General features: G+C 51.2%; 5 non-coding genes across 5 annotated transcripts; 1 reads left to right on the top strand and 4 right to left on the bottom strand.

Annotated features, from left to right (window-relative positions):
* Nucleotides 1–386: 386 nt before the first annotated feature.
* Nucleotides 387–458, top strand: TRNAC-GCA. Its single transcript has one exon. It is a non-coding gene; the product is annotated as a tRNA-Cys (tRNA).
* Nucleotides 459–815: 357 nt separating this feature from the next.
* Nucleotides 816–897, bottom strand: TRNAS-AGA. The gene has a single exon. It is a non-coding gene; the product is annotated as a tRNA-Ser (tRNA).
* Nucleotides 898–8,404: 7,507 nt separating this feature from the next.
* TRNAT-UGU lies at nt 8,405–8,478 on the bottom strand. Its single transcript has one exon. It is a non-coding gene; the product is annotated as a tRNA-Thr (tRNA).
* Nucleotides 8,479–10,256: 1,778 nt separating this feature from the next.
* On the bottom strand, nt 10,257–10,338 carry TRNAS-GCU. The gene has a single exon. It is a non-coding gene; the product is annotated as a tRNA-Ser (tRNA).
* Nucleotides 10,339–13,523: 3,185 nt separating this feature from the next.
* On the bottom strand, nt 13,524–13,596 carry TRNAK-UUU. Its single transcript has one exon. It is a non-coding gene; the product is annotated as a tRNA-Lys (tRNA).
* Between the last annotated feature and the right edge of the window lie 2,615 nt (nt 13,597–16,211).

Raw genomic sequence — 16,211 nt, 5'->3', positions numbered from 1 at the left:
GATTTAACACTAGCAGGGGGCCCAGGTATGTGCTGGTGCCGCTCAGGGAGGGGATCTGGGCCAAAGACTGATTAGAAATTGGGTCACACTCAAGTGGGACTAGAAAGACCCTTGCTGGGACGTGGCGGGTAGGTAGCCCCCATTGTGTACCGTGCCCTCGCCGAGAAGTCTCTGGGAGAGTGGATTCTTCCTGATGGGCCACCAGCACGTCTCGTTGGTCCTGATGTCGGCTGCTCCTTTGCTGATACTGACAAGCTAGTTGTGGGCCTTCCCCACTCACCCCATAGCTCCGGGATGCACAGACAGCAACACTGGTGTGGAAGAAACGAACTCCACTCTCAGGTTTCAAGATCCTTAAGATCACTGACTTGCCAATGTAATTGTCAGGGGGTATAGCTCAGTGGTAGAGTGTTTGACTGCAGATCAAGTGCTCCTTGGTTCAAATCCAAGTACCCCCTTAAAAGCCTGGCACTTCAACAAAAACAATTATTTCCATTTTCATTATGTTCAGGAGCTCCACTGACTAGGGATGCCTGAAATGAATGAGAACACTCAACACTTTCCTGGGTAAATGCATAAAAACCAAAAGGACAAACCCTAATGTCCCCACTGATTCTATGGGACAAAATCCCAGGTGCAGAATAAAATTCTGCCTCCTTTAGCTTGTGTTTTCCATGCCTAGAATTCAACTGTCACCTGATGGATCAGACTGAACAGGTTTCTAACCTCAAGGAGGCTCTTACCTTCTAAACAGGGATGGCTGTTTTCTAGTAAAATCAGGAAAAGGGAAGGAGAAAACTTGAAAGAGGTGTTTGCGTAGTTGGCAGGGTTTGAACCTGCACGGGCAAAACCCAATGGATTTCTAGTCCATCACCTTAACCACTCAGCCACAACTGCTTCATGTATATCAGTGTCATTATATGATGATTCTGTTCTCACTGAATTGTCACATCAAATTGTTTGCCCAGACCAGCTTCCCCAGCACACTCACGGCTGCACATCAGTGTAAGTGTGTCCTGGGCTGAACAGCGAGAATTCCTGCCCATTTCCCTTCCGGCTGGAGCAGGATGAGAGTGTGTTTGTGTGAACGACATTGCTGTAGATTGTTGTTCATTCCCAACATTGACAATTCAGACAGTCCCTTTCCCATTCAAATCTCCAGCACATCGTTTCAATAGCCGGGGGCAGGATTTCTCTGGGGAACTGAAATTTTTTCAGGGGGCTGGTGCATGAACTGAGCCTTGCATTCCACCCTTGATGTTTCATGGACTAACAACAGCAGCAGAAAGAAAGAGCCGAGCCAATACCTCCCTGGCAGGGATGCAGGTGCCACGTCCCCTCTGTCTGACCGTCGCCATTGCAGGAGAGAAGGGTTCACTGGAATCGAATGCCCTGGCTCAGACCAGAGACACAGGGAGGTTTTGCTGTTCACTGATCTGTGCAAAGGAAATTGTGTCTCAAGGCAGGAAATGAAACACCCAATGCCCTAAGGAATGTGGGTGAAGGACTTGGGCTGAGCAATGGTTTAACAGGGGTTTGTTTCAATTTATTGGCCTGATTAAAACTATGGCTAAAAGCCCCCTGTAACAGGGGCTGCGGGACAGGACAGGCAGTTCTGCGCGGAGTGTTCAGAGCTGCCCTGTATCTGCCCTTTCTCTGCACCGCCCCTGCTCCCAGAATGCACCAGGCCCTGGACTGAACTCTTCCCCTGCCGGCCAGGGGGGAAAGTGACAGTCCCACCCCAGAGCCAATGCCCCCCTGTCACCCAGCCCCCTGACCCCCAGCAGTGCAGGTCAGCCAGGAGCTGGGCCCTGCCGGGCACTCAGGGGCGTCTCTCCTGCAGCTGGGGGCTCTCCCCAGCGTGGTCTGTGGGAGCTCGCGCACTAACGGGGCAGCGGCAGCAGCCGTGTGGTGGGTTGGGCTGGTGACCCGGGTCCATCTCCTGGGGTCGGCTGGGTTCATGCTCAGGCGACTGGCTGCAGCCACCGGCCGAGCCCCACGGCCACGCTGCTGCTGTTACCGCACTAGCCCCTCACGCCCCCATTCCCTCACTGAAGCCAGGAGAAGGTTTGCAGGGAGGAGGTGGGAAGGGTTTGACCCCAATATCCCAGAGCTGATTCTCCTCACAAAGGGGTGTGTGCATGTGGTGGGTGCCGTGTGCAACGCCCTGTGCCCATGAGGAGGGGACCGGAGCTCTGCCAGCAGGAAGATTTATCCTGCAGGAGCCCTGCCTCCCTCCCCCAGGGGTTCCCATGGAGCAGAGAAGCTTTGAATCCTCGCTGGAGACTAGAGAAGCCCAAGCAGCACAAGCTGCCTGGCAGAGGTTCTGGATCAGGGCCTCACGGGCACATTGGGTTCATTCCCTCAGGGCTGCCCTGCCCAGTGCCAGGGCTGCTCTCACTCCCCAGCACAGAGGGGGCTGCAGGCTCTTTGCCAAGCTGGGTCCCAGCTCAAGGCAGATTTAACACTAGCAGGGGGCCCAGGCATGTGCTGGTGCTGCTCAGGGAGGGAATCTGGTCCAAAGCCTGATTACAAATTGGGTAACACTAAAGTGGGACTAGAAAGACCCTTGCTGGGACGTGGCGGGTAGGTAGCCCCCATTGTGTACCGTGCCCTCGCCGAGAAGTCTCTGGGAGAGTGGGTTCTTCTTAATGGGCCACCAGCACGTCTCGTTGGTCCTGATGTCGGCTGCTCCTTTGCTGATACTGACAAGCTAGTTGTGGGCCTTCCCCACTCACCCCATAGCTCCGGGATGCACAGACAGCAATACTGGTGTGGAAGAAACAAACTCCACTCTCAGGTTTCAAGATCCTTAAGAGCACTGACTTGCCAATGTAATTGTCAGGGGGTATAGCTCAGTGGTAGAGTGTTTGACTGCAGATCAAGTGCTCCTTGGTTCAAATCTAAATGCCCCCTTAAGTGCCTGGCACTCCAACAAAAATAGTTGCATTTCCATTATGTTCAGGAGCTGCACTGACTAGCGAGGCCTGAAATGAATAAAAACACTCGCCGCTTTCCTGTGCAAATGCATAAAAACCTAGCAAACATGTCCCTCCAATGAAATCTGTTCCAATCCTCTAAGTGTCCAGTTCACGTTTTCATCAATTAAACAAAGGCACATGAAGAGACATTTGTATGTCCTTGGCCTCCATGGACTACAATGTGCAGAAGAACAAGAACCAAATCCATTTGGGAGGAATGGACTAGTCTGTATTACATTTGGTAAGTAACTTGCCATTGGGACTGAAAACTCTGCTGGAGGTGGAAAGGAGCCTGTTGCAAAAATAAAATAACCAAGATTTACCAAACTCCCTGTTACACATTCAATCCTCTCTTTTTTCTATTCTCTTAAACTGGGAGCAAGTTACCAGTGACCCAGGGCTGGGGCGGAAGGAGGGTGCAAGTGGCGGGAGGAGCCCAGGGCTGGTGTGTGGGTGGGGGAGCACTGGTAGGGGGGAAGGGGAGAGTCGAGAGCGGGGGCAGCACAGGGTGTGTGTGGGGGAGAGTCCAGGGCTGGCTTGGCAGGGAGGTGAGGGTCAGGGGGTAAAGCCCAGGGCTGGGGCAGCAGGGGGGTGTGAGTGGTGGGAGACCCAGAGCTGGGGAGGCAGGGGGTGCAGGTGTGGGGAGGGGAGAGCCCAGGGATCAGGCAGCAAGGGGATGGGGGGGGAGACAAAATTTTTTTTGCTTGGGGAGGCAAAAAACCTAGAGCCGGCCCTGCCTCCACCTACCGTGAGGTAGGTAGGCGCCAGGGGTGGCTCTAGGAATTTCGCCTCCCCAAGCATGGCAGCACTCCACGGGGGGCGCTCTGGCGGTCGCCGGTCCCACGGCTCTGGTGGAGCATCCGCAGGCACGCCTGCGGGAGGTCCACTGGAGCCGCCTGCCGCCCTCCCACCAACCAGTGGAGGACCCCCTGCGGCATGTCGCCCCTAGCATGTGCTTGGCATGTTGGGGCCTGGAGCCAGCCCTGGTAGGAGCGGATCATTATTATCCCTACTTGAAAGAGGGAGAAGCTAAGGCTGAGAAAGGAGAATTGACTTGTCTTAGGTCACACAGCCAGCCAGTGGCAGAGTTGGGAGTAGGACACAAGAGCCCTGATTTTCAAACTAACCCTCGGATCTTGAATTTCAGACATTGAATGACCTGAGTAAAGTGCTCTCAGATGAGCTCCAGACCAACAACAGTGCACAGTAATTATTCAGCAAGTATTTGAGGAGAACTGCAATGTTAGAGAGAATCATGAGGTGCTCAGAGACCATTAATGCAGAGAAGCAGCAAAATTCATCAAACATATGACTGGTTATCACTTAAGTGGTTCTGACTTATTTACTTGGTCTTAAAAGAGAACAACAAGGACCTGAGTCTCCTCCCTGTTAATAACCCCCTGCTCAGCCAATCAGGGTAGAGACAGAGGACGGGAGGCTGAGGGTTCTCACCAGAGAGCCCAAAGGATGGCCCAGGTCACTGGTGGGGATCACTGCCCGAGCACTATTTAATCCTCACATTTTTGGGTGGACCTCCCACAGTGGGAGCTGCAGAGCACTCCCCCGTGACACACACACACACACACACACCGCTCCTGGTGTTGGGAGGGGAACAGGTGAAAGAACAAAAGAAGCAAGAGACGAGGAGAAAGGAGGGAGGGAGGGATGGAGGAAAAGGTGAAACCAAAAGGAAAAACCTTAATGTCCCCACTGATTCTATGGGACAAAATCCCAAGTGTGAAATAAAATTCTGCCTCCTTAAGCTCGTGTTTTCCATGCCTAGAATTCAACTGTCACCTGATGGATCAGACCGAACAGGTTTCAAACCTCGAGGAGGCTCTTACCTTCTAAACAGGGATGGCTGTTTTCTAGTAAAATCACTAAAAGGGAAGGAGAAAACTCGAAAGAGGTTCCTCCTGGGGCTCACATCTGTGAACCCGAATACTCTCTCAGTCCTCAAAGAGAGACCTGGAGAAGGAGACTTGCTGAAGCAAAGCCACAGGGGTCTCTGAGGTTTCCCTGGCTCCTCACCCCTGTCCTGCCTGGCTGATGTCAGCATCTCTCTGTGAGGTCACCACCTCCCCATCACCTTTGACCAATAGTCTGAGGTCCTGCAAAAGGCCTTTGTGATGTCACTGCCACACCCCTCCCTTGCTGTGCTAATGTCCTGCCCCTGGCCAGGCACTTTGGAGGTTTGAGCTACTCCCTGTGGATCACCCCACTCAAGGAGCGTTCGTTCTAGGCAGCAAGCCGGCTAGACAGGAAAACATTGGACGCTGCTCCCAATGCTACACTCAGTTTTTCAGAAATTAGTCAACTATATGGCCAGAAGAGATGATTAGAGCATCTAATCTGACCACTTGAGGATCACTTGAGCTGCAGTCAAGCACTCTACCACTGAGCTATACCCCCACAATGACCTGAGTAGGGAATCGTGATTTCCAGGACTTTGAAGGACAAACCCTGCTTCATCGAGGTCCTTTGCCATTCCCAGACCACAGGTGGTTTTAAAAATGGGGTTTGATTAAACTTCTTAAATGTGGCAAACACCACACCTTGCGCACCCACCGATATAGCTTCTCCCACTGACATAGCTGCCACCTCTTGCAAAGTGGCTTAACTACACCCACAGGAAAACTCTCTCCCCACAGCATAGAGCAGTGGTTCTCAAGCTGTGGGTCAGGACCCCAAAGTGGGATGTGACCCTGATTTAATGGGGTCGCCAGGGCTGGAATTAGACATGTTGGTGCCTGGGGCTGAAGCCAGAAGTCTGAGCCCCACCACCCAGGGCTGAATCCCTCAAGCTCTGGTTTTGCCCTCCCCCAACTGGAGCAGGGCTCAGGCTTTGTCTCCCCTGCCTCTGCTCAGTGTGGAGGGGCTGGGTCCCTCTTTCCAGGGCCATGTAGTAAGATTTTTTTGGCAGAAGGGGGTTGTAGTGAAAGGAAGTTTGAGAAACCCTGGCATAGAGCCTCTGAATATGTCTAGACTTGGCTCCCTGTGGGTGATCAGAGACAGAAAGTACAGCCATGGAGACACCACACACCAGCCTTGCCTAGCAGGCAAGAATCAAACCTCCACAGAAAGACGCCCGTTGTTTTCTAACACATCTCCCTAAGCCCTCAGCCACCACCACTTAACAAAGGGGCTTTTCTACACTATGGTTCTGGTCTCACTGAAGGGTCATTTCCAATTGTTTGCTCAGACCAGCATTAGGGGAAATGGTGCCCTGGGCAAAGCTTGTACTTTGGCACTTCCCCATTGCCCCTGGATGATCCCCCTCCCCCTTTACCGCTAGCCCCTGCACTCCCAACACTTGCACCTCCTTCACCCCTAACTCCTGCCCCCTCCTGTGCCCCCTTTGCCCTTAACTCCCTGTGCCACCAGCCATTGCCCCTCTCCTGCAGCCCCTTCACATGGCTCCAGTGCTGCGGGCCCCGCACTTGTTCTCCCTTTCCCTGGGCTTTGGCATCACTAGCACCTGATTAGCAAGTAGGGTTCAGTGGTCCCCACAATGTGGGGCATGACTCTGGGCATAGAGCATGTTCCTCCCCTGCACACACACACACACACAGACAAACACACAGAATATCCCTAAGGAATTAGAATCACCTGCTGCCTTCCCCTGTCCTGCTGGATCCCCAAATGAAGATGCTCTTCAGCCCAAACCCATGTCCCCTCTTTTCCCAGTGCCCCTCAATCCCAACCCTCAGTCCCTCCTATGCTCACTGCTCCTCACTCCCAACCAGAGCCTGCTCCTCTTCACCCTTCTCCTCTGTCCCAACCCACAGCCCCCTCCTATTCCCAGTGCCCCTCAATCCCAGCCCACAGCCCCTTCCTCACGCTGCTCCTCAATCCCAACCCACAGCTCCCTCCTTCCCTCCAGCAGCAGGTGCTTCAGACCCCCTCAGGAAGATTTTCTTGCAAGGTTTCGTGTATGAGTCTGCATGTGGATTTTACAGTATGTTGGAAGTAGGTTGGGTTGCTTGCGGAAATGATCACTTGTGGCTGGTGTTAGATTCCCAGTCTCCATGTTACAATGGGCAGAAGAAATAAAGGGTTGTTATCCTTGTTGTGTGAATCGAGGGCAGCACAACTGTGCTTGGCAGACCCTGATTGAGGGACTCACCCTCAATTCAATAGCACTTGCTAGGCAGGGGACAGGGGTTCCAACGCCAAGTGGGCTGGGGTTTGGGTCCCAATACTAAAATTTAGGCGTTAGACCAACGTTAGGACAGGGTGGCAGTGGAGGGATGAGTGAGTCCCTAGACACCATAGTGAGTACGGTGCCTTCTTATTTTCCCCCTTTTCCTCCCAGGATGGCAGGTGAACTCTACAGAGGCACCTCTGGGCTTGCACTGACTAAGGACAACAGCTGTGAGTGGGGTGCAGAGAGGGGATGGCTCATGTTAAAGGACTTTTGGTTGCCGGACTTACAAATCGTAGGGAGAAGGACACTGCCCAGCTTATTTGGGGGGTGGGTCTTTCCCTCGTGGTTTATGTTTATGTGTTGGGGCTGCTGACATGACTTCTACTAACCCTGGGCTTACATTGCAGTGTAGACATACCCTGAGAGGGCATCTAGACTGTGACAAAATCCCTGTGGCCCGGCTGGCCTGGATGATCTGATTTGGGCTCCTGGGGCTCAGACTGGAGCCCAGGCTCGGAGACCCTCACCCCTCGTGGGGTCTCGGAGGCTGGTCTCAAGCCCAAGTGTCTACACTGTAATTTTATAACCCTGCAGCACAAGCCCCACAAGCCTGAATCAACTGACCCAGGGTTTGAGAATAGTGACTTGGGTGTGTTAATGGCAGTGTAGACATAATGCTAGGCTGTGTCCACACTGCAATGAAACACCCATGGCTGTCCCATGCCAGTGCAGGCTCCTGGGGCTTGGGCCGTGGGGTGGTAAATTTGCAGCGTAGACATCTCGGCTCAGGCTCAATACCGGGATCTGGACCCCACAAGTTTGGGAGGGAGTTTAGCAAGCGAAAAAGTTAAAATGGCAGTGGAGTATTACCCTGGCCTCAACGGCATTTCTCCATTGGTCTGTCTGGTTTGGGGCAGGGACAATAACACGTCCCGCTGCATTCGTTATTTCAAAGGGCAGTTTAGGATTTTCATTCTCACACACGGTGCACAAAGCAGGACTCAACCCTCGGTGCAAACTAAATGAGCTGCCCACAGATTCTGGCAGCCACAATGAGCCATTCAGTGTGAGAGCCCAGACCTGCCCCTGAGGAAGCAGGATCATCTGTGACAGGCTGGACCACTGACCTATCAGCTCTTAACTCCCAAATTTTCACTAAGTCTGTTATCAGTGCCTGTGAGTATAATTTAAACAACTATACTGGGCTGGACCAAAGAGCTCTGTGTTTTGTCCTCCCACAGTAGCCAATACCAGGTTGCTCAAGAGTTAGTTAGCAAGGCACCACTGGGAATTGAACCCAGGATCTCCTGTTTACAAGACAGGCGCTTTAGCCAGCTAAGCCATGGTGCCTGCCTGTGGCTAAAACACACTGTCTGCCCACACCTGACTCCCTGCCATCCCCACTGGGGCCTGAAAAGCTTTGCTTGTGTTTGGATTCTGCAAAGCAGAGGAGCAGGTGAGGTTTTCCTTGCAAGCTGTGTGTGTGTTTGTGTGTGTGAATCTTTGGCCAGGTCTGCACTACAAGGTTACTTCAGCATCATTATATTGCTCAGATGTGTGAAAAACACACAACGCTCCCTCGGTCAGCAGTTTTTGGCTGGTGCACACACTGCAATACCACATCTGGCGACAAAATTGCCCTGTTTTGGTGACAAAATAAAAGCACCTCGACGAGAGGCCTAGTGCTTTTTGCAGCAAACTTAAAGTGACAAATGTCAGTGTAAATGCTGCTGGTCATTATATCACCATAACTGGCCTCCACCAGTATCCCACCATGCCTGCCGTGAACTCACCTGCCCTGCGTTCCTGCTACAGAGGCTGGGCCCCTCCCCTTTTATTGCTCCAGAAAGTTCTGACAGCTGAGCCACTATCTATACGGGGATTAGCTTGATAGAACTGCATTGCCAGCCTAAGTAATGTAATTACACCAACCTAATTTTGTAGTGTAGACCTGTCCAAAGAATCACACACACAACTTGGGAGCAAAACTTCATCTGCTTCTCTGCTTTATAGAATACAAACACGAACAACACTTCTCAGGGTCCCGTGGGGATTGGCAGAGAGTCAGGTGTGGGCCATCTTTATCCCAGGAGAGATGGACTCTAAGGGTACGTCTCCATTGCAATGGAAGCCCAGGTGTGGCAGGCTGTGCTCAGAGCAGCACCTGGAAGCCCCATATTCACCACTCTCATATAATGATGACATGGTTTGTTCAAAGTCTGCCTTTGGACGTATCATTTCAAAAGTCTTGATCTGTTGAACATTAATATCTTGTTGGATTGTGTGTGCTCGCATTGGTTGGGAAGTTATGAAGTTTTGCTCTGTGTTACTGAAATATGTTATGAGGTTGAGAAACACCCCCCACCAGCCTTTCAGGTGTGACAAGGGAGGAGCCAGACTCGCTGCTGGCCCATTGAAGGGATCCACACTCCCAAGGACTATCCCAGGAACCGTGTACAATGCAGGCTTCTCCGAGATAGCACAGAGACAATGGACACTGCTTGACTCACATGGTAACAAAGGAGCTTCCTAGCAAGTTGGAAGAAACTATGAAAGAGGGGAAGAGACATCATGACTTGGCCTCTCTCCCCCACAACTCAGCAGCTGGAAACACACCTGGAGGACAAAGACTGGACTGAACTGATTCAGAAATCAGAAGAGAATAATAATAATAATACTTGCAAACCAAAGTCCCCAAACAGACTAGTATTGGTTTTTCAGCAGAAAATTTTCAGTTTGGGGAATTTTGTTTTCTCAGTCAGACCTTGCCAAGGGAAGCAGGGAGAAAATGTTGGAGTTGCCTCCTTCAGAACAGCTTGGCCTAGACACTAGCTCTGGTTCACTGCTCTGGCCTTGCTCGGGTTGAGGGTATTTTAATAATTTGGGCAGGTCCCAGGGTTTTTGGGGGAGATGATGAGGATGTTCCCTTTTGAGATAAAAACTAAGAAATACAGCACTAGACAATTTCTTTTTTTAAGAAATCTGGGATTTAGACATTTTATTTAAAGCAAGGGAGTTCGGAGTTTCTGAGAAGGTTTTTGTTTGCAAGAAGCAACATTGTTTGATCTGTCATTGTACCAAAGGGGGAGATGGTTGTCTACAAAGGAGGGGTGAAAACTAAACGCATCTGATGATGATGGGATTCAAACCCATGCGTGCAGAGCACAATGGATTAGCAGTCCATCGCCTTAACCACTCAGCCACCTCATCTGAGCTGTTAGAAAAAGGACAGGAGGAGAAAGCTAAGGCCAGCAGAGCTAGGGACAATAAGGAGTTTTTAAATACTAAGTGGAAGCAGGGGCTGAATGAGCTCCCCCCTCACATCTAGTGAGGAGCTGGGGGAAAGACTTCAGGAACAGACCGTGTTTGCACAGACACGCCTACTCTGCCTAGCTATGCAGCATGATGGGGCCACTTCCCCAAAATGACCAGTTTTGGCTGGTGGCGGGTTACAAATCACTTTAGGATTGAGTGGAATGAAATGTTATTATCCTTCCTGCATGAGTGAAGGGCAGCAGAACATACCTAGTCCGTCCTGATCGAGGGGTGGGTGGGTGAGGAATAGCTTTTATTTGACTGCATAGAAGTGATTGAGAACATCACCCTAGACCAGTGATTCCCCAAACATTTCACACTGTGCCCTCTTAGCCATGGCTGTGGCCTCTTGAAAACCACAGTCGAGAACATGGGCTGGGAGTGGGGCTGTTGCTTGCTGGGGAGAGGGGTGCAGACAGAGGTAAGGGGGTCGAGGCTGAGCTGGGAGCCAGAGGCCCAGGCTGAGGGTGGGGTTGGGGAAGAGCTGGGACAGAGTGGGGCTGAGTGCTGCTCCCTCCAGATGTTTGGCTTCAGCCCCAGGCACCAAGAAGTCTAATGCCAGCCCTGGCGATCCCATTAAAACAGGGTCACATCCCACTTTGGGGTCCTGACCCACAGTTTGAGAACCACTGCTCTATGCTGAGGGGAGAGAGTTTTCCTGTGGGTGTAGATAAGCCACTTCCCAAGAGGTGGCAGCGATGTCAGTGGGAGAAGCTATATCGGTGGGTGTGCAAGCTGTGGTGTTTACCACATTTAAGAAGTTTAATCAAACCCCATTTTTAAAACCACCTGTGGTTTGGGAATGGCAAAGGACCTCGATGAAGCAGGGTTTGTCCTTCAAAGTCCTGGAAATCACGATTCCCTATTCAGGTCATTGTGGGGGTATAGCTCAGTGGTAGAGTGCTTGACTGCAGCTCAAGTGATCTTCAAGTGGTCAGATTAGATGCTCTAATGGTCTCTTCTGGCCATAAAGTTGACTAATTTCTGAAAAACTGAGTGTAGCATTGGGAACTGTTTCCGATGTTTTCCTGTCTAGCCGGCTTGCTTCCTAGAACGAACGCTCCTTGAGTGGGGTGATCCACAGGGAGTAGCTCAAACCTCCAAAGTGCCTGGCCAGGGGCAGGACATTAGCACAGCAAGGGAGGGGTGTGGCTCAGAGACCCCTGTGGCTTTGCTTCAGCAAGTCTCCTTCGCGAGGTCTCTCTTTGAGGACTGAGAGAGTATTCGGGTTCACGTACGTGAGCGCCAGGAGGAATCTCTTTCGAGTTTTCTCCTTCCCTTTTAGTGATTTTACTAGAAAACAGACGTCCCTGTTTAGAAGGTAAGAGCCTCCTCTAGGGAAGGGATGTCCTGGGCGTGTCACAGTTCGGATGCCAGTGGCCCCCCTACACTGTCAGGAAGTTCCCACCACCCTGCTCTGTGTTCGCAGTGCGGGAGAGAGCAGCATCCATGGCAGTGATTTGCTCCTGGCTGCTGGAGCAGAGCAGCAGGCTCAGCTGTCAGAACTTCCCAGAGCGATGAAAGGGGAGGGGCCCATGGCTCTGTAGCAGGAATGCAGGGCAGGCGAGTTCACAGCGGGCATTGTGGGATACTGGCAGAGGCCAGTTATGGTGATATAATGAACAGCAGCGTCTACACTGACACTCTCGCTTTAAGTTTGCTGCAAAAAGCTCTAGACTGCTCATCAAAGTGGTTTTATTTTGTCACCAAAACAGGGCAGTTTTGTCGCCAGACATGGCATTGTAGTGTGTACACCAGCCACAAGCTGCTGACCGAGAGAGCATAGTGTGTTTTTCACACACCTGAGCAATATAATTCTGCTGAAATAACTTTGTAGTGCAGACCTGGCCAAAGATTCACACACACACACACAGCTAGCAAGGAAAACCTCACCTGCTCCTCCGCTTTGCAGAATCCAAACACAAGCAAAGCTTGTCAGGCTCAGGTGGGAATGCAGGGAATGAGGTATGAGCAGACACTGTATCTTAGTTACAGGCAGGCACCATGGTTTAGGTGGCTAAAGTACCTGTTTTGTAAACAGGAGATCCTCGGTTCAATTCCCAGGGGTGCCTTGTTGAGATCCTTTTAGAGCACGTGGTATTGGCTACTGTCAGAAGACAAGATTCAGAGCTAGATGGACCTTTGGTCTAGCTCAGTGTGGTTTTTCTTATGGTTTAAATTACACTCACTGGCACTGATACTAGAGTTACTGATTGTTTGGGAGTTAAGAGCTGATAGGTCAGTGGTCCAAGCCCCTCACGGATGACCCCCACCCTCTGGGACAGGGACAGGTCTGGGCTCTCGCACCAAATGCTCATTGTGGCTGCCAGAATCTGTGGGCAGCTCATTTAGTTTACACCCGGGGTCGAGTCCTTGATTCACATATCAAGGATAACAACCCTTTGTTTCTCCTGCCCCAATAACAAGGAGACTGGGAATCCAACACCAGCCACAAGTGATCATTTCGGCAAGCAACCCAACATATTTCCAACATACTGTAAAATCCACATGCAGACTCGTACATGAAACCTTGCAAGAAAATCTTCCTGAGGGGGTCTGAAACACCTGCTGCTGGAGGGAACTGTGGGTTGGGATTGAGGAGCAGCGTGAGGAGAAGGGGCCTGTGGGTTGGGATTGAGGGGCACTGGGAATAGGAGGGGGCTGTGGGTTGGGACAGAGGAGAAGGATGTAGAGGAGCAGGCTCTGGTTGGGAGTGAGGAGCAGTGAGCATAGGAGGGACTGAGGGTTGGGTCTGCGGGGCACTGGGAGTAGAGGGGACATGGGTTTGGGCTGAAGAGCATCCTCATTTGAGGATCCAGCAGGACAGGGGAAGACAGCAGGTGATTCTAATTCCTTAGGGATATTCTGTGTGTTTGTGTGTGCAGGGGAGGAACATGCTCTTTGCCCAGAGGCCTTTATTCGTCCACCCTGTGAGGTCAAAGGGGATGTCAAGAAGTTGCCCCTTCAATCCTCCCCACACAAAGACCCTTCTTAAGAAAGGCAAAATCCTGAAGAGAAAGAAGTAACACGAAAGAAGACTCCCGAAAGTCAGATTTTTACAATCATAGTAATAAGTTTATCACCTGACCAGGGACTTGAACCCTGGATCCTCAGATTAAAAGTCTGATGCTCTACCAACTGAACTAGCCAGGCTTGCACAAGAAAAATGCAAGTTGGTGCAGAGGTGAAGCTAGTCAAGAAAAAGTGAGACAGACACAATAGGGGAAACCTGCTGCTCTCTCTCTCTTCCCAGCCCTGGCCTGGCATTAGTTCTGGTTAAAAAGACAGGAAAATATTGGCATCTACCAGCCTCTCATAGCTCTACAAGACTCAGGCACAATACAGAGGTGCCCATCTGCAAGTGCTGAATGGTTGAATTGGCTAATGCAGCCTGTAGACGTCCAGGGCTCACTAGGATATATTTCAAAGGGATAATGACAGTGATAGGAAGGTTCACAACTGACTCAGTAGTTGCATACAAAGGTGCACGTTTGGCAGATACATTGGGAAATTCTGGCTCCTTCTGAGGCTCAGGTTGGCCACCCCGGTCTAGATGTAGAAGTTACAACATTTAAACTTGAACGAGGGGCCAATTTCCCCATCATTTCACACCTTTACATCCAAACACGATGACTTTCTGAATGAACCCTCATCGTTCAGGCAGAAGATCTTGGGGTGGGTGTAGGAGTCACTGGGTAAAATTCTCTGGACTCTGTTCTGAATCAGGTGTAACCCTTCTGCCCCTCTGAGCTGGCAGCAACAAGGGCCGGGTTCAGTATCCAGGGGTTCCTTTTCAATAACACAATGCAAAACTGGGTCGAGCCCCCACCCAGTGACCTGGGACAATTACATACCACCCCCCCGGGCGTCTCTAGGAGGCAATACTTCCCCACTCGCAAGCACAGAGTCCGAGTGTAGCAAAATCCTTTTAATAAAGGAGGGAAACAATGCGGCATCACGTTGGAGAGACACCACAAACAGGACTATACACAAACCATAAGCAAAAAAACCCACCTCCAAGCACATTTGGCAATGTCCTTTCCCCCTTAGGGTCTTAAGTCCAATCACCCCAAAGTCCAACAACCCAAAAGTCTGTGTCTCTGGTCAGTACCACCCCAGAGTTTTTTACCCCCCCCCAGCCTGGGTGGAAATGGGGGGGGCACGCACACAGGGTGTTAAGGGGCACCTTACGTGCACCAGGGCCGACTGCTCCGCCTCTCCATGGAGTTCTGCTGCAGCCTTCACCACGACTAGCTGCACCAGCTGTGCCAGTCCTCCAGTCGACCCATGAACCATGTCAGCCGTCCCCGCAAACTGCTCCACACTGCTCCATTGCCTGCTCCAACATACTGCAGACTGCTCCGCTCTGCCAGCCGCTTAGCAATAGATCTTCAGGCTCCTCCACCAGTTAACACAGCACTCAGTGATCTCAGCTCAGTAAGCTTAGCTCTTTTAGTGATTCCACCTCTTAGTGGTTTCAGCTTGTAGTAGGGGAGCCCTGATGCTGGTGCACCATTGGCCCAACGTGAAGTCAGGTCAGCAGTCTCTAGATGGACTCCTAAAGGATTCAAAATGAGCTCTGCTCTTCAACGGTGGAGAGAGGAGAATGTGCAATTGGTGTTCCAGGCCCTCAAAAGGGGCCAGGGCCCAGGCAGGCACCAGTCCCCAACCTCTCTCCATTCACTGGGTTTTGGAACCCATGTCCCTTGTCTCGCAAGTACTATTTAATGTAGGTTGAGTCATTTCTGTCATAAAGCAGCCTCATAGTTCCTCATTCACATAATTAAGGTAACAGCACTTTTTTTCCTTCCTGCCCCAATAACAAAGAAATTGGGGATCCCACAGCTGTGAAAATAACCATCCCAGGCTGCTGTGTATTATGCTAAGTATAGTGGGTTTGTCAATGCAAATGAACATTCCTGAAATTCCTTTGCCCACTCCTCATAATTTACCACCTGATGTCAGGGTAGAGCTCATCCTGACTCTGCTTACATAAACAACACCAAAAGTGGAAACACCCCAATCTAACATCTAACAATTCAGCGTGAACTGACATTCCACAGCACAAAGTGACAACACGTAGGAGTGCAAAGCCCGACAATTCAGCGCCATGCAAATGAACGCCCCATAGGGCAAAATGACGCACTGCAAAAGAGCTCAGCTCAAACCAACGCAACACAAGGCAGTGCAAAAACCATACAACACGAAACAATGCGTCAGAGTGCAAAGTGACACTGCAAAACAGCTCAGCGTGGAACAACGACACAGCACAAACCCACACAACAGAATCATATAGAAAGGTAGGGGAGGGAGGGACCCCGAGAGTCAGGGCCAAGTCTCCCTAGGCCACCTCGACAGGTGTTTGTATAACCCCTTCTTATAACCCTCCAATGAAGGAGATTCTGCAACTTCCCACTGGCCCTCTGCCATGCAATCGACAACGCTTGGCTTGTGGTTCAGGGCAAGTCTGTGGTTCAGAAAATCTGGATTCAGTTCCCAGTTTTGCCCTCTGAGCAAACATGGACAAATTACACCATATCTTTGGGGCTCAGTTTCTCCTTCTATAAAATGGGAACCGCCCTCCCACACTTTGTCCATTCTGCCTGTGAGCTCTTGGCAGTGAGGACTCTCTCTCTCCCTGTGAGTTGTACAACTTCCGGCAGAATCAGGGCCCCCACCCTCATCAGGATCTCTGCAGTGCCTGGCACAACTGGAGCACCTGCTCTTGGTTGGGGCATCTGCAATACCCAGCACAGCAAGGGTCCCAA

The sequence above is a fragment of the Mauremys mutica genome, unplaced genomic scaffold (assembly GCF_020497125.1).
Source record: "Mauremys mutica isolate MM-2020 ecotype Southern unplaced genomic scaffold, ASM2049712v1 Super-Scaffold_100221, whole genome shotgun sequence".
Taxonomy (NCBI): Eukaryota; Metazoa; Chordata; order Testudines; family Geoemydidae; genus Mauremys; species Mauremys mutica.
The sequence above is the reverse complement of the archived record's forward strand: the minus strand, read 5'-3'. Positions and strand labels throughout refer to the sequence as shown.